This window comes from Leucopleurus acutus, assembly GCF_964270905.1.
Source record: "Leucopleurus acutus genome assembly, chromosome: 6".
Taxonomy (NCBI): domain Eukaryota; kingdom Metazoa; phylum Chordata; class Mammalia; order Artiodactyla; family Delphinidae; genus Leucopleurus; species Leucopleurus acutus.
The window spans coordinates 34,950,002-34,969,067 of record NC_139149.1 but is presented as its reverse complement, the minus strand read 5'-3'; the positions used below and the strand labels follow the sequence as shown (position 1 = coordinate 34,969,067).

The following is a 19,066-nucleotide window of genomic DNA, read 5'->3' as shown; positions in this document are numbered from 1 at the left end:
TTCACTGATTTCATTTCAAGCTGAATTATCAAGCAAAAAGACGATGTGCTTGGAGTGCATGGGAATGATTGTTTATCTCACAGTGGGTTATTTTACACTTCTCCTTGTTTTACTTCCACGTTATATTATTATCATTTGGGAGTGGGTGGGAAGGTTGCCAGGAAGGAAATAAGAAAATACTATGATTCTATCTTTTGCTAGAAGAAATAAGTATTCTATGGATCATAGACTATACCAGGAGGCAGAAACTAAAATCTTGCAGGAGACAGGTGTTTATGGTAAATGGGACTCTGGCTACCCGGAGCTGGCCTATATTTTTTCAAAAAAGTCAGAATCATGGATTTTTCTTACAATATTAAATGTATCAAGTGCCTTAATTTTTAAACGTTGGCATCATGTTCAATTTTAAAATAAATTTGTTATTTGTGCAAGTCAAACAAAACACTTCTCTCAACCAGATTTGGCCAAGCCACCTCAATTTGAGACCTATGTTCTAATCTTGCATCTTCACACCCGTAAAGCACCAATGCCTTCTTAAAAATGAGCAATAAATGCAGAAAAGGTAGAACGTTAGAAAAAATAAAACTTGATATTTTTTGGTTCATCTGTTTCTGTGTTTCAAATGGACTGATTATATTGAAATTATTTTAATAACTTCCTCTCAACTTTTTAATTCCTTTTCAAAACATATTTCTGTAACTTGTGTGCTGACACTCTGACTTCATAGGTCATCGGTACTTTTCTATTTATTTTACAATTTTGTTTTGTTTTGTATTGTCTTTTTGAGGTAGACCAGAATTCATGCATCAGAAATGATTATGGAAGGAGCTGGGAGGTGGCTGCCGGCCGCATGCCACCGCTGCAGATGGAAGTAGATTCCGGGGCCGGAAGCGCCACAGCGTAGGGAGCCCTCCAGGTGAGCAAAGGCAAATAATGTCAATAGCTCGTTCATCCGTCCATGCCAAATGGGGGTCATGGGGAAGGTGACTGGGACAGCAATGCAAAAAACTGCTCAAGTGGGAGTGACCAGACTTGTTCTGGATCCCTATTTATTAAAGTATTTTAATAAGCGAAAAACCTACTTTGCCCACGAAGCTCTCCAGCAGCGCACCGTTGGGGATACTGTGCTTCTCAAAGCTTTACCTGTCCCACGAACAAAGCATGTGAAGCATGAACTGGCTGAGATCATTTTCAAAGTTGGGTAGGTCATAAATCCAGTGACCGGAAAGGGCTGTGCTGGAATTGCCTACCTGGAGAGTCCAGTCGGTCTGGAAACCACCCACCTAACCAAAAACCTGGAAAAACTCCATCTCTCTTCAACACAGTGAAGGAGGATTAGAAGACGGAGTCAAAGGGAAGGATTTCTAAGTTTGCTTTATGGAAAAATTTTTCTAAGTTTCCTCACAAATCATTCAGTTTCTCTTCTGGTGTTTATGAAATAGCTAAAAGTAAATAAAGTAAAGGCCTTGTTATATTTGTTCATTAAAAAGACATGATTAGGGAAGAATTAATATCATTAAACCTAAATAAAGCTAAGTAGCAAAATAATAAATGAATGTATATTTATTTGTGAGAAGGTTATTTTATAGAGAAAGCTTTGGAAATTGAACAAGAGAAAGTGATAGTTATTGGTAGATTTTTGTCTCAAAAGTAAGGTAATCTGTCTTTTTTAAGTACATACCAATAGCTAACTTTGGTTGCGTAAGGATCCAAATACAATAAAATGGGATTGTGTGGAAAACAGTCACAAAGAAGAACAACAGAATTTTGGAGAAGAATCAAAATGATGAGAAAATCTTGGTTTTTTTCCTAAGAGAATTAATATGCATGTATACAGATGTGTAGGATCCCATTTTATGTATGTTAAAAAGAAAGATAAAAGTATATCCAAGAGCATTCGTATTACGTTGAATATATACATCCAAATCAATGCATTTAGTGTTTACAGTTAATGTAAGGATTGCTATTAGCCTATATGTATTTAAGCTCTACCTACAATTTTCCTAAATGTGCTCATTTTATTTGGAACAAATGTGCCATGCTAGCATATCAAATGATAAGCTATCTCATAAGAATCAGTTCCTAACTTAAAATTATTGGATATTTTAAAGATCCAAGTATGTCCCCTATCTGGCCTTTTAATAAATGCTTGTTGCCTTAATTTGTTTCCCTTAAAAGTCTGGTGAAGGCTGAAAAGAAAAACAAAAAGTACATGTACTCTTCACTGAGGCAGAAAGAGCTCTAATCGTAAAGTTTCCGACCAGAACAGGGTCACCTACGCTTAAATCTTCTGTAAACAAATAAGTGCTGAGATAGCAGATCAACTTCCTTAGTGCATTTTTCCCCTAGTAAAATCAGTTTGAGATAAATTGCAAAATAAATAAATGTCAAATAACAATTCCCATGACTAGTATTTGAACTGAATTTAATGATGATTATGAAGACAAAGCTGTGATAGGCCTCTGTGTAGAATGCTTAAAGGGGACAATCTGAAACGATTTTAACTTGCAACCATTTTAACAAATGAATATATTTCCTAAATTGCCACATCAACCAACCCTGCTATCTAATTATGGCCAGCAAAAAGGGCTACATATTAACTATTCCAAAGCGTAAGCCATTATTTTTGGTTGACATTCTTCAACGTTCAGTTAATAAACCTGAAAAGCATTTTGCTTATTGAATAGTCAAGGTTTCTGCTTTACAACTGATGGGTAATGTAACAGGAAGTTGTACTGTTCCAAGTCAGACATTCTCTAAGGACTTTTCTCAGATTCTGTGGTCTTACTGGCCATCGATGCTTCCACCATTTTCCAGGATAAAATGATCATAGCTGCTTCTTAGAATAGAAATTTAAGACACCTATGACATATCATTTCAAAATTATTTAGTAAGAAAAAACATCAGTAAAAGTCCATTTTGTATTCAGAAGGGTACAATGGCCTCAGAGCATGTGTTCTCTAGCCCCACCTGGCTCGATTTGAAAGCTTATGCCTCTGTACTGATCAACATGTAGCAGGGCAGCACCCTTGAACTTGTCAGGGAAAACAATCTGGAATTCAACGATTACCAAAAAGAATTTTAGAGAAACAGTATGTAGAAGTATTTACGGAATAGATAGAAATAAAATTTCAAGGTTCTATTTATTTAGCTATTAAACTTGTCCTTTGTAAAGTTGTAAACCTGGCAACTTTAAATCAGTTTCCTGGTGGACTTGCATTTGTTGATATTCTGTCCACTTATTTTGAAGGAATATTTTAAAGGTTATTGTAAAATGTGGAGCGGCATTTGCTATCTACTGTGTATCATACAATCGTCTCTATTTAACAGCCATGGGGGAAATTTCTCTTTGCCTGGAGGATGCGTTATTTTTTACCTAACCAACACTAATTGCATTTCCCTTTTTGCATTTGCCACAAAAATGCTCAGAGCCATATTTATGGTCCACTTCTAGGAAATGTATAAGGCTGCAGAACTCTTCTCTACTTTAACCTTATTTCAGGCATCAACTCCCTCTCTTAAACTTTGCCTTAATTCCTTCACCTAGTCTTAGGATATTCATCTGGTTGTTTTGAATCTTGGGAGGCTGCCGTGATTGCAGTTTTGAACACTGAAGTTATGAAAATTAGTTCATAAAATTTTCCCTTTGCCATACCAGTTTTTGGAGACTATGGATTAAACAAGGAATCACCACATACCTTTATAAAGTCCAGGATTGTTTTTCTAAAATAGTTCAATATGTTTTTCAATCATTAGTTAGACCTGCTCAAAAATTCATAAGAACACAAAGATAGCCCCTTAATTGAAGCAAAGGAATAAGACAGTTTTTGCACAAACCTATACAAAGGGAGACATTAAAATAACTAAGTTTTAGGGTCCTATTTTTGTATTTCATGTAGTCCCAAACATACTGTGGCAAATAATTGCTTAATGGGTTATTGTGTTTTTTGGCATAGATGCTCTTCCTTTGCAACTGGTTAGGAGACATCTCCAATGAAATATTCCAGTCCCTCACATCACATTCAGGATGCCCCAAACTAACCTTATTGTCTTTGGCATCTCTTTTCCAGCTGCTCTCCTATATTGTTACCACTAAATATGGAACAACAAAGAAGCGTTTAACTTTTGCCTTTCATTACCCATTTAGCCAACCAGTTCTACACACTGATTCTGAGTCTCCAAAGCCACCACTCTTCTCTTTTTTCTTTTTAATATCAGCACTCTACTCTGGGCCATCCCTACATTTGCTTGGTGTTTTAACAAATTTATATTTTTTGTTTTGCATCAAGGAAAGGAATCCCTCTCAGATGAGCTCAAACCAAAAGGGGTGGCCAGCCATTTAAAGCCACAGAGAGGTATTCTGGGCACTGAGGAAAAGGGAACTCAGAGCTTGTTACAGCACTGGGTTCTTGGACTCTTTAATCCATAGACATTGATAAGAGGCCAGACTAGAAATTCAGGAAAGACTTTACTGGGACTCGTGATGCAGCATGAGGGAGTGAGAACAAGTAACAGGTGCACTTGCTTGCTCGCCAAGTGGGGGCGACCTGGTTCCTTAAATGGGGTGAGGGTGCAGGCAGATCGGTGGGTTGGGCCGGATGAGTGGCTTAGGTGGTCTGCCCATGCCCTTGGTGGTGCTGTGTGCAGGGATCATGGGCAGTGCCCTGCTTTTCCTTCTGCCAAATCAGAAGTGGCAGTTGGGTTTTGACCTTTTTGTATTTTATTGTTCATGATTTGCCTCAGCTGGGCATGCATGTGGTTATTTTTAGTCCCTCATAGTTTCTTAGTATTTTGTTGCTTGAGAGACATGTGTCCAGGTGAAGCACTTCAGCAAAGGGTTCCAGGTCCCAGTCAGTCTCAGGCTCACTATGGGCAGGACCTGAGGCAGTAACGAGGAACATCACTGCTTCCTTCACTGCTTCCTTTAGGTTTTCTCTTTCTTATCTTTCTCTTAATTGGTGTCCACAAATTCTCTATTTTCATTTCACTATGCTTAAGGCTTCACAATGCTCTGCCCTAGCCTTGAGTCTGTGTGACTTTTTAGCTTACCATTATAAAAATTCTCTCTCAGTCTTCTAGTTAAAATTCCCAAGGTAAGAAATTTAATTGAGCTAGCTCAAACATCCCAAGTTCCTGTCCAGCCTATAGTTACCCCCTAAAAGTGACAGATTCAGAGTCCACCCATGTTTATCCAAGCAGTGGTACCATGGTTGAGGAGAACCCACTCAGCAGATTTTGTGGGTGGAGATGAGGTTACATGAAAAGGAGTACAGAGAGTAGGGAATTATAGACAATTCTAATACCATTTACCATGTCTATCAGTGTATATATGCACAATGTTTATCAACTCCATATTTTTCACTGTAGTCCAATATAGAACCTGCTAAACACACAGTTTTGAGCAAAAATACTCCCTTGTTTTGATTCATCTGATTCACTTGGTTTCCCTTATAAACACTCTGTCAGGTGTGATGCAATTATAAACTGCTCCCAAATTCCAGTGGCTTATAACAGGTATGTATTTCCTACTCACTTCACACATGATGGTTGTCTAGTGCTCCAAGGGTCTTCCTATATCAGACACATGCTGAGGGAGCATCTGCCATTTGTGGTATACTATTCTTATGGCAGAGAAAAAAAGGCAAGGGAGCTGGTACAAATGTGTGATGGCTCTTAAATCTTCTGCTTAGATGCGGTGCATGTTACTTCTGCTCACATTACATTGGCCAAACCATATTACATGGCCAAACCCAGCATTGCTGTGGTAGGGATATGCACCCCTCTCATTGACAGGGTATAGCACGTCATCTGGTGGTGGATAAATTTGTGTAATCCTTTTACAGGATAGGGTGGAAGCAAGAAATTGAGCACAATAATACAACTTACCACAAATACTATAGTGACTCAAGATGTATGCTAAAAATGTTCAACTCTTTATTCCAGTGGTTTTCGAAATATTGCATCAATCCCTGAGGTGTCAATCTTGGACATGTGGTGATGTCAAGAGAAATTGAGAGGGGCTAGGTTCTGGATGCCACTCTCTCCCCTCACCATAGTAGCTCTGCTTTTACCTGTTCTATGTATCAGAGACTTGTGTAAGATTTATTTTGGGGGAAAAATACTAGAATTTTTTTTTTTTTTTACTTTCGGTAAAATATTTAAAATCATTTTCTTTGTTTGACAATCAAGATTTTCTTTCATAAAACACCAATCTGGTTTTCAAAATTTGTCTTCCCTTTCCCTTTCCATTCACTTTACACTTCCACCTAACCTAACTCTTCATATTTTTTTATATAACACCCTTTTATTCTTCCTTGACTCTCTTTCACATAGACTATACCCTCTTTTAACATAACCCTTTCATTCCACCATCAATGCTTTGCAATCCTATCTATAATTTGCTAAGGCTGCCATTACAAAGTACCACAGACTAGAGGACTTAAACAACAGAAATATATTATCTCACAGTCTGGGAGGTTAGATGTCTGAGATCAAGGTGACGGCAGAGTTGATATCTTCTAAGGCCTCTCTCCTTTTCTTGTGGATGGCCATCTTTGTCTTTCTCCAGTATCTTCACATGGTCTTCCCTCTGTGTGTATCTATGGCCTAATATTCTCCTCATATAAAGACACTAGTCATACTGGTTTAGGGCCTGTCCACATGACCTCATTTTACTTTAGTTATCTCTTTAAAGGCCCTATCTCCAAATGCCATCTCTTTCTTTTCAAAATTTAGGAAAAAAATTATTGAGATATAATTGGCATGTAGCATTGCATAAGCTGAAGGTGTACAATGTATTGATTTGGTGCATTTATATATTGCAATATGATTCCATCATAGCATGGCTAACACCTCTATCACTTCCCATACTTTACATATCTATTTTTGTGGTGAGAACAATTAAGATCTAGGCTCTTAGCAACTTTGAAGTTTATAATTCAGTGTTGTTGACCACAATCAATACACTGTGCATTAGATCTTCAGGATTGATTTATCTACTTGTTGCAAATACTGTCACATTCTGAGGCACTGGGGGTTAGGGTTTCAGCATGTGAATTGTGGGGCAGGACACAATTCAGCCATAACACTATCTTTCAAATTTTGATGAAAATACCAGCTCAACTCTTGTAGAAAATACTAATTCAAATCTTGTTGAATTTTGGAAATATAATAGATTCATCATAAGTCTATTGCATAAAATAGGAGAAAGATAGGTAATATTTTGAATACCTTTTGATAGCTAATTAATTACCTCAAACAGGTAATCTTCATCAATCATGTAAGATTTCACTCTGTGATTGGGCTCCTGTCTCTCTTTTAGCTCAGTGACCATGTTGCTGAAGAGGCATTTTCTGGCCACAGCTAAGATGCTTACCTGATTGCTCCCTCACATTTCACTTCACTTATAATAATGTGTCCTTTTATTTCTTGCTTTACTTGTTTACTGTATTTCTCCATCACTCTATTTTGAATATCAACCAGTCAAAGGGATTGTGTGCCTCGTACACCAACCATAGAGTCAGCTCTTCCAAGCCAGTGCGGGGCACATTGTAGGGACTTAATGACTCTTGAGGGAGTAAATGGAGGGGAAGTAGCGTCAGATATCAAAAAGTGAGACAGTAGTCAAATAAGCAAAAATTGGGCTGTCAAAGGAACAATTCAACAGTGCAGGTAATTCAATAATTCATAATAAATTCTAATTATCAATGTAATATAAAACAGTATTTGGGGGAACAATAATGTTTTTTTTTCAAAAGGTCATTGAACAATCACTAAGCAGGTAGGGAGCTGATTATAATTTAAATAGGATAATTAGGAATGAGCTACCGTATGGTCTATAAACACTTTCACATCCATGAGAAAAAAATAACAAAAATAATGTCTACTTTCCATATATAACTGTAATTAAACATTAAAGTTTTTTCTCTATTTATTTAAAGTATATGTTCACCCTCCAAAAGAGTTTCTTGAATATAATGACAATATATAAATATATTATCATTAGGTGTACTTATCTAAATGTATCCTTGTCTCTATATGTACATACAGATGTCATTATAAGTATCATTAAAATAATACACTGTCCATTCTATAAGTCTAACAAATAGGGGTATCACAGTAAAGTTTTGGGAAGAAAGCTCATGCCTTTAATTCCATATCCTTTTCATGAATCTAGCTCATTGATGCAAAATATTAAACCATTGAACAAGAAAATAGATTCTATGCAAGAAGTAGTTTCTTTGGAGGTAGGAAATTTGTAGTACTGAAGACTAGATTGTCTGAGGATAAATTCAAAATAACCACTGAAGAAATAACATGAGGATTTAATTCTTTCCCAAGGGAAATTGTAAAGAAGAGCAAATGATTTAATGCTAACCTAAAAGCTAATGAGCGTTAACTGTGGAATAAAAATTTCTAAAAGCTTATTATACATGTAATCTTTTGGCTGTTTTCCTTTATCAAAATAGGTGCTGAAATTGTAAGGGGATTTGTATATATCTTTATATTCTGCTTCAGATATTTTTTGTTGGTTGTAAAGAATTTCGCAAACTATGTGTGTGAATGTCTTTTTGAATTGCTACATTGACACAAACCTCTCTTTTCTTTCTGGGTTTGATAAAATAAATCTCCAACAAAAATGAACTTAGCAACAGGTGAAAAGCAAAGGCAAGTGTCATTTCAACAATATAAATACCTTATTTCTTTCTATTTAAACATCCTACATGTGGCTTTTGCTCTTTTCTCCCTTCTAGTTCACATATTCAGGTGAAAGAAGTAAATGTTATCATAGTTTCAAAAAGCAAATAAAATTATTTGACTAAATTTGAAATTTAAGTTTCAGTAAAGTGACAATAATTATTATCTTACTCCATGCCCTTATTTGGCACTGTTCTAATGATTTAGAAGCTTTTTCAAATTTGTGTGCAGTATATGCCAGTAGGTGGTGGTAGTATTTTCCACAAGACTACAATGCTATTAGTAAATAACCCCCAAAATAGAGATCATTTTTCTGATCGTCAGATATTCCTAGAGCAATATAGAGACTTCAGAGATAATCTTTCCCAAGTTGTGCTACCAGATTCTGTTTAAAAGCAAAACTAGGCATTTTAACCAGTGTATCAGAGTTTTGGAGGTGAAGGGGGAAGCCTCTAATAAATTTGGGAGGCTACGCATTTAATTCCACAACATTAACCATTACATTTTTCTTTTCTAACAGATGCCAGCCATTAAATTGAAAAATTGAAATTGAAGATATGAAAAGTGGGGTATGCGTATCCAGCTAGTGAGTGATTTTAACCAGATTTTCTCCTTCATCATGGCTCATTTGCATTGTGAATACTCTGAAAAAGACAGCTTTTGTGGACTCTGCTGTGTTTGTTGCTCCTACAATGTAATGCTATTCAAAGGGTCTGATTGTGTATTCAGATATCACATACATATTGCCCTGGGTCTGGGATTTCCTGTTACTCTGAATGATAAAGATTCTTTCCTATTTAAAGTACAATTCACCCATTGTGTCTACATATATGAAAGGGCACCTCTGTGGGATATACATAAGCAGGGGAAGAGATGGAGAACTGAGGGGATGCAGTAATTTGGCAGATTATTGGGGGAGAAAAGGTACTTTTAGTAAGAGGGACAAGAGAGGTGAACACTAGAGATCATCCCATAAAAGAACCGACTTCAGTTTGAGAAGGGTTGGTTTGGAAAGTGATCTAGAATTTATGACCTTCTGAACTGCATTTTTTTGTTTTTCTTTTTTTTTGAGGTACGCAGGCCTCTCACTATTGTGGCCTCTCCCATTAAGGAGCACAGGCTCTGGACGCGCAGGCTCAGCGGCCATGGCTCACGGGCCTAGCCGCTCCGTGGCATGTGGGATCTTCCCCGACCGGGGCACGAACCCGTGTCCCCTGCATCGGCAGGCAGACTCCCAACCACTGCGCCACCAGGGAAGCCCTGAACTGCATTTTTAAAGAGTTTTTCTGACCTTAATTTAATCCAGTTTTCAGGAATCTAAAATACCCCTTCCAGTTCTCTGTCCAATTTTATTTTTAGAAATCAGGAACTGGAAGAATGTACAGAGAATGATTCACATTTAGAAAGCCAAGATCTCTTTAAATTTGGATACGAAGATAGGAGGACAATAGTTTAGAACCATGTTACTCTCCAAGTCTGGCCCTGGGACTGGCAGCTTTGGCATCACCTCGGAGCTTCTCAGAAAGGCAGAATCTCAGGCCCTGCTTCCCCCAAGATCTACTAAATCAGAATCTGCACTTTCACAGGATCCCATGGGGATTTGTATTCACACCAAAGTTCAAGAAGCACTGATTTAGAAGACTCCTAGTTAATGAAACTACTTATTTTTTTCATAGGGTGGAGAAAGCAAAGCTTTGAGTAGTCTTTGTATACATTTCAGAGTCTCAACAGAATCTCGCATCTAGAGCAGGAACTTCAGTCACTCAAGGTCTTGATTTTCCTATCTTAACTCTATTTGTGGATTCTTTTATACTGTAATAAAGGATTAAAAATAAAAACTGAACAGATGGCCAAACAGAAGAAAAAAAATCAGGAGGGTGCTGCAATTTTAGGGATGACTGAATCTTAAAGATCATTTAGGGCTTCCCTGGTGGCGCAGTGGTTGAGAGTCCGCCTGGCGAAGCAGGGGACACGGGTTCGTGCCCAGGTCCGGGAAGATCCCACATGCCGCGGAGCGGCTGGGCCCGTGAGCCATGGCCGCTGAGCCTGCGCGTCCGGAGCCTGTGCTCCGCAACGGGAGAGGCCACAACAGTGAGAGGCCCGCGTACCTCAAAAAAAAAAAAAAAAAGATCATTTAGTTCCTCGGTTCCCCTGTATAGGCAGCCAGTGGCAATGTCCTTACATATTATGCTTCCATCAGGACTTGGTGACTAAAGTGTCTTGAAAAGCTTTGCACATAAAAACTGGTGTTGCAGCTCTTTTGAAGCCAAGAGGAAAAAAAAAAAAGCACCAAAATTTTGGAAATGTCTGTTAAGGGCAGCAGAATGGAAGCAGAATGAAGCTTGTGAGCTCCAGTTAGTTTTCAATTGCTCTACAAGGTTTCCTGTTAAAATGAGTCTCGAAGTGTTTGAAATATATTAGAAGCATTTTAAAATAGATTAGTCAGTTATTACTGTTCGAAATGCCCATCTTTTTTTAAAAAGTGAAAATAACCCATTGTTATTGTATCCATTCCCAATCATAAACCTTTTGAGCAAAAGAAATTCAATAATGACTGTATTCCAGTTTCAATACCCTACATGACATGAGTGCCTCCCCACAATTATGCTAAATAGAGATTAACACAATTTTAAAAGTTATGGAATTTATATAGTTCATTAATTCATAATTACTCATTAGCAATAAAGCTTAATCCAAAACTATTTAGCCTAAGGTATCAAAAGAGATTTTAACAATAAATTGGATCACAGTATTATAAAGTATATTCTAGGACCCAGTGTGAGACATTCCAGGTAGAGTAGATATGCAAATAGTTGCCTGTTGCCTTCATTTTGGCCAGAATATTTGCAGTGACATCCAATTCTGATTCCAGTTTTACATTCATCCACCTTCAATGGCAGAGAGCTACTTTTAAAAATGGATTTGAGACTTTGGGAGTGCTTCAATCAGTTATTTTACTAAGGGAAAAGAATTATTGCTAATCAAAAGAGTCATTAGTACTGGCTGTTGTTACTACAGGCTCTTCCTTATGGGTTTCTTCAGTTGTCACCAGCATAGGGCTGGTGCCAACACCAGCCCAGACAATCTCTCTTGCTTCTGCTACAGTGAATCTTTGCAAATAGTCTGTCTATGAAGAAACCCTTCTGTAGATATCAAATTTTGAATATGGTATGAGTTTCATTTTGAGACCCTGACAGATTCAGGAGTATATAAAAGTAATTTAAAATTTAAATATATATTTAAACCAAAGGAATTGAGCTGTTTGTCAACTAGCTTGTTAGTAGCAGACCTGTATAGAAACACCATGATTTATAATACTCTTTCTCTCTATATCAAGTGGGAGATTAGATGCAGAAATAATCAGTTCCTGAACATTTTTTCCCCTCAGTGCATTCAAAGAGCATCAGTCTGTGTATTTGGAGGTTATACCCTGCCCCAGGTCTCTTTCCTCTAAAAGGTATTCAATGGTCCAAAGCCAGACCAGGCACACTGTCCCCCTGAAATAAGGAAGCACAGTTTTCCTTACTGTTGTCACCTTAAATTTGACTTAAATGTAGTTCCTGAAACACATTCAGTACCAACCAGTGACTTTTCATGACTCTGTACCTTTTCCTACTTTTTAAAAGTATGATATAGACATAAAGGAACGAGAAGGTGAGATCAGGTTACTTTCACAAAAGCACACGTGATATTATTGATGAAATATTATTCAGACCACCAGTTTTTACCTTAATATAATTGTTTATATATGCCATGTAATAAGCCCTTCAATAAACTAAATGTGGGATTAAAAAAATCAATTGTCTACATGAGGTATCTGCTCATCTAATACATATACACACATAAATACATATATATTTACATACGTATTACCTACATTCACACATGTATATGTTCATTCTGTCATCCATCATGCATTTATTGAGATACGTTACAGCCCTACACTAAGTTCTCTATGTTGATGTGGGCAGCAAACCTCCATTTACAAAAGCCTGGAAAGTCAGACATAACAATGTACCTTTGGAAACTAGAGCAGGAGGAAGAGTATATTAGGTCCTAAGTAAACACTTGATGGTTAGTTCAGCAAAATTACTAGTAGTGAGCTTGCCCAGAAGCACTGCTTATCAATCCAACATTTTATCTTCATTATTTCCCATCTTAAATTCATGTTGGTGTTCAAGACGACTTTCTTTAAACGTAAATATCCAGAGAGATGATTAAACATCATCAGCTAACACTTCTCAGGATTCTCCAACTACAAGGTAAGGAGAACCTGTGGTGATACAGTACCAGATAATGCCACAGACAGGGGACAGAGTTGGTAGGAAATGAAGGTAAATAGCCACTAAGTCAAACTTGACTTTTCTCATAGGATAGCCTGGGCCCAGGGCTGTGAACATTTTCCACCCTATTTGGAAGTTTTCTTGAAAACCCTCCTTACATGACTGTGATGCTCACTTTAAACTTCTGACTTGATAAAAATAGTATCCTTCCTCTGTTTTTTAATCTCACACTGAGGAGGTAACCTGCACCTCAGGGGTAGTTGCAGGGGTGTCCTCTCTAGGCAGAGTGAGTGGGGTCTGTCCCTGAACCCCTGGAGCAGGAATTGGCATCTGCAAAGGAAGTGTAGGAGGCCTGGGGGTGGAATCACAAGATCGTGAGTCAGGTAGGCAGGCATGAAAAGTCACTGTGCAGGAAACAAAAAAGTCATAGAACTGGGTGTTTGTGCAGCATGCTGTGTGGGAGTAGGAGAAAAGGATCTTTTTTCTGGGTCAGGAACCAAATTGAACACGTTTGCAAAGACCAGTTAAGTCATCTGACGTCAAGAAGTTGCTGCTGCTTTTGGGGCCCAGTTGCCTTTTCACACACGGTTTAACTTATACTCTGTTTTTGGGTGGAGAAATAATAAACTAGGGTTGAACAAAAAATTTCCTCTTCCTCTCTATCTGCACATGTTGACTCCGTTCTCAGCCCTTGCCCCTTTGGATGAACTAACTACACTTTCTTTCCTTTTCCACTTTTTTTTTTCTCCTAAAAGAAGAACGTGTTGATCTTAATGGAAGACTGTTACATCAAGATCACAGATTCAGAGAATAATTAGAAGGTGTCTTTACTAATCATCCCTGTGTCCGGGGAGGTATCAATCAATGGTCTCATTCTGAGACTTGAGAATGCAGTTTATTTTTCCAGAATTATGCAAGCATGTGAGAATTAGTGATTATACACTATGGTCATTTAAACATTTTCTTTCTTCCACAATAGAGTTATATTTGCTTAAACCAGGAAACGTGATGTTGACAAAAAACAAAACAAACAAATTTCACTTGTGTGAAGGAAAGACATTTTATTAATGATAATCATTTGAGTGTACTATGGGGTTTTTTTTTTTAGTTTTTTTTAGTTTTTTTAGTGCACTTCGATAACATGTGGCCATAAGTATAAGGACTCCTTAAAAACCATGTCTAAAATATATGTTTTTCTCCTCGATCATAAAAGTTCTGAATTCTGATTATGGACATTTGAAAAATAGAAAAAGAAAAAAAAAAAAGAGTAACCCCAAATCCTACTCCTGAAAAAAAAGTCACTATTGGGTTATAGTTTGATTTATTTTTTTCAAGTTTTTTTTAAATTTTATATATCTATGTAACTGTTTAAACCCAAAGCACATTATTGTGTACGTAAAATTGTATTAGGCTATATTCTAATTTAACTGTTTTTACATAACTTTTTTTTCCATTTTAACATATTTTTAGTTGAGTTCATAGTATTCTATTACGGAGCCCTATGCATGAGCCTGACTACAACCAGTCACAACATTTATAAATGAGCGTTCAATTTTCCCAGTGGTTTAACTACTACAAATAATGCTGCAATAAACATGTTCATGGTGAATCTTTGCATTTCTGACAATATTTTAAGATAAATTTCTGGAAGTAGAATTAATGTGATAAACAAATTTAGGCATAACAATTTTTACATTTTAAATCAATTTTTCCAATGATTTCTACCTTTCCATAAAGTTTATGAAAATTTATATGCCTATCAGTAGTTTAGGAGAGGTCTTTCCCAGAAAAATACATTTTTGTTTAAAAAATGTATTTGATTTAAGAGTATTGGATTGCTGACGAGAATAATTTTTGAAATAATACATTGGTTAACTCTCTTATTTGTGAATCTCATTTATTTTGTTCAATATTTTAGTGGAGAGTGGTCTTTCTTATTGGACTCAACAAGCTTTTTATAAAATTAGAGTTAACACCACAGGTCTATTATATAATTTGTAAAATTTTCCTTAGTTTTTGTTTACTTTAGAACTTTAATATATTACCATATAAAACTTTAATATATTATATTTAGAAATTCCATTTAATGTTATAAAGTTTCTTAGCTTCTCATTTGTGAATTCCTCCATTGTTTAGAAATTTAGAAAGATTCTACATATCACTGATTTCATATTCATCTAAAATACTTCTATTTAATATTTTAAATTAACATTTTAAGCAACAGGGAAATAATTTTAACATTGGATAAAGACAAATGTTTCTTATCTAGAAACATTTAACTGATGTTTCAGCATCATTTTGTAAGAATTCTTGCTAGAAACTATTGAATCATGATGTCAGTTCAATAATACTCCAAATTCTTTTTTTAAAAAATTTTTTTCTAAGTTACAAATCTGATATTTTTGTCTGTTTATTAGTTTTACAGCAATCCACACTTTTAAGTATGAAAGCTGAATAATACATTTTAATATTTTGTAGCTCAAGTGTCCACCAACCCTTTTTTTTTAGAAGTGTCATGTGTGGCTCATCCCACTTAATTACAGTGTGCATTTTTTGTTTACAGAGCATCTACTTAGCCTTTTGGTTTTAAATTAGTTTTTTTTTTTAGATTTTCTTTATTTTGGGGGGTTGATATATTCTACTATGAACAAATGTGTAACTAATACAAATTTCAAGACTAAACTTTGGAAATACACATCAGTGAAGTTATGTGCCCATTGTCACTCAACAGGCCAGTAAATTATAGATCTGGAATCAGACCTCATGTTATTACAAATTTCCAGCCTGATGCTTAACCCACTGAAACTCCTAGCTGTATTGTTTATAGGCTGAAAAAAGGCCCGCTGTGGGACTCCTGGCTCACAAGGAGCTTTTTCCTACATGCTGTGGAAAACCTCCCTATTGGCTTGCAATAGTTTCTTAAAGCCTCCATCCCAGAGAGAGAAGGAGCTCAGGACAATACACTTCCCATGCCATCTTATCTTTGTGAATTAGAAAATAAAATAATGTTCGAAATCTCTATTTCTATTGTTATAGAAATAATCTCTTTGGGGATATGTTGGGGTTGAAAAGGGCAGGTTCCTGGAATGTTATGGGGGCCTAATGATATGTCTGTGATATAAAGCAGTTTCTGATGTTTTCCAAATGGATTATTGTTCATGTTTAAGTGATTACAGCAGTGATTTAAGCCAAACTAAATATTCTCTTTCCATGGTTTACTTCAACTCATTCTAATCCCTCTTCAGACGAACTTGTCCAATTTTGATTTTTATTTTCTCGTGTGGGTATTTGATCATGTGGGCAAAATTTACGGGGTGAAAAGAGTGTGAAAACTGAACAAAACAAACCCCCCAAAACCCCAATAACATGTGGTTGGTAGGAGGTGGAGGACAGGAATGATTGCAAGTGTTCTAAGAGAAAAATTACACATTGACTAGGCATCAGAAATCATTTCTTGCCAATAAAAATTTCTGAAACTGTGGAATCATATCTAAAAGAAATGATTGAAACCTCTTGCCTGAGCCACTTACAATTGCACCTAATAAAGCTTTTGAGAACTCTATACTGTTAGTAAGAGATGATGACCTAATAAGTCCAGTTCATTGATTCTACGATAATCTTGGCAAAACCTACTCATGGAATAACTTCATAATCAAATCTAAGATACCCTGCAAGCACTATATAAATTTATGTCTCCAATTTTTAGATGACTACTTAGATACATTCTTGTATTCATAAAAATACTTTTTTCCCTCACAAAAGAATGTGTTCATCTATTACGGGGTAAAGAAGCGATTTGAAAAATAAAATACAAACACAAAACAGTGATTTATCAAAATATAATATCCAACAGCCCTGATGCTTGTTTCTAGCTGTTGGTGTGGTTATCTCAAGACCAAAGAACTATGTTAGAGAACCAGTTATTATTTTATCAAAATGAAAATGAAGAAGGAGGAAGAAAACATTCCAAGCTGACAAGCTGCATGTCACATTTCAAAGTGATGTGATTTAAAACAGCTTATCTATTAAGCACTCAAATCATACTTTACAAGCAAATAACCGATTCTACCTTGGCTTTAGCATTGCCTCTGGCACCTTTATAGAATGAATATCTGAACAAAACTATAAGAGTTTCCATTCTGGTGCCTGGAAAACTTATTAACTATTTCATATTCAAGGATGTTCAAACTTTTAAACTTTTCCCAATGTGATACTGATCTGATTGACTGAACCTTGTGTAGTTACTACAGAAGGCTAAGTTGGCAGCTCTCTCCTTTTACCAAATATCGATTCCCTTTCTAAATCCTTTCATGTTCTAAATTAATTTGGGGATTTCCACCTTGACTTCTTTACTTGCAATGAGAAATGACATGCAGGAACTTTCCTGTTAACTTAGCACGTGGGACAGAATTTGGTTTCTGTAATGATAAGCACAGAGCCCTATAGAGAGCTTATAAGCGGTGAGAGGAAAGGAGATTGGAAGGAAGAACTGAAGATATTTTTCTCCTATGAATTAACACAAATACAGATTTATAGACTACACATGTGTTTTGTTTTTACTGATGGTTATAACTAGGGACACCTGTAAGACAGAGCCAAAGGGGAAGAATTAAAAATAAATGGAAGAAAAACACAATAATAAGCTGCTTTTCAGAGCTTGATTTGAAGCCTGGTATGTGAGACTCTAAAATTCCCCTTTCCTGGAAAATGTTTTATCATTTAGCTTATGTAATTTAGCATACCGTATGAAGGCTGAAATATGACAACATTTTTTTTAAAAAGATTCTTGCAGTATTTCCAACAGAAATGTTGAGCTAAGTATAGAATTTGTGCGATCAGTTAGCTTATAAATAATGATCCTTTATGCTGGCATTGGGAAATCCCTGTTCCCACAGCTAGTTCAATAAAGCAATTAATATCAATAAATGCTGAAGAAAGCAAATCTCTATTCACTTTTGCCGGGATTAGTTAACATGAGAAAAATCCTATCCCTATCCTGAAGTATTTAACCTTCTCAGAGGAAGACATTCTAATGAAAGGTAAATAAAGTATGTTTTTAACATATTCTCCTCTTGTACTGTGCTGTCTGCTTACTATAAGATGGTTGACCTTTCTGCCCTCTCTAGAAAGTTCAATGTGGTTTTCTATTTAGATTAGGCTCTTGTAAAAACTTGTGTTGTCAATACACCTTAGCATTTTCTTCTACTATCCCTAAATTTACTTGTTATTTGGATGAATTTCATTAAAAGAAACACAACTTCCATAATTCAGATATAATGCTTCTTTTCTACTGCATAATGCTTATGCATTTCATGTAGAATAGCTCACGTGTACTTCGAATTCACATAGGATATTCGAGAGAAAGAAATTTTTCTGTGACATGGCATGTTTTAGTGAAACTCTTAAAAAGAATCTACACAGTGGGGAAAAAAAATGCTTTGTCAAGGTGATGGTGAAGTTTCATTGACCACATTGATAGAGATTTGCGCATTCAGACTTTCACAGATCAGCGTTCAGTAAACCAATGTCACGGAACAGCCCTGAACTTTCATTACATTTGGCTAGAATATTTAAGATTTCACACATGAGCAGCAAAAAGCTTAGAAGAAATTATCCTGTAGTGTCCAAGAAATGTGGTAATAAGGTAAGAGTTGAAATTAATTGTTGGCATAAGGAACCCATGGTTCCTGCTCAATATATAACACACCCAGTTTCGTCAGAGTTGACTAAGTGCACTCTTTCTGACAGTATGGTGATAACATACTGCAAGAGTTGAAGTTGCCAATTCTTCCACCTTCATTCTACTAGCAAAGAATTTTAAAACAAAATTTCAATATTGCTACAATACCACACTCCTGTGCTAGTTTCCCGAAACTGACAAACCTACTCTGTTTATAAATTTGAGAAAGGAGAGATAGCTAACCTTAAATATACTTAACTAAATGAATGTGTGTCTATTTGTTAGTTTTATATATGCCAAAGTTACATACAGTTAAAATTTGTGGTGAGGTGCCTATTACTAAGTCATAAGCTGTGATAGTTTAATTTTGAAATGGAGTAGTCATCTCAAATCAGTGCCTTAAAAT

The 19,066-nt window shown here is 36.2% G+C and overlaps 1 pseudogene across 1 annotated transcript; it reads left to right on the top strand.

Annotated features, from left to right (window-relative positions):
- Nucleotides 1-933: 933 nt before the first annotated feature.
- LOC309963378 (small ribosomal subunit protein uS17m-like) lies at nt 934-1,328 on the top strand (annotated as a pseudogene). The gene has a single exon. The product of its transcript is annotated as a small ribosomal subunit protein uS17m-like (transcript).
- Nucleotides 1,329-19,066: the final 17,738 nt, after the last annotated feature.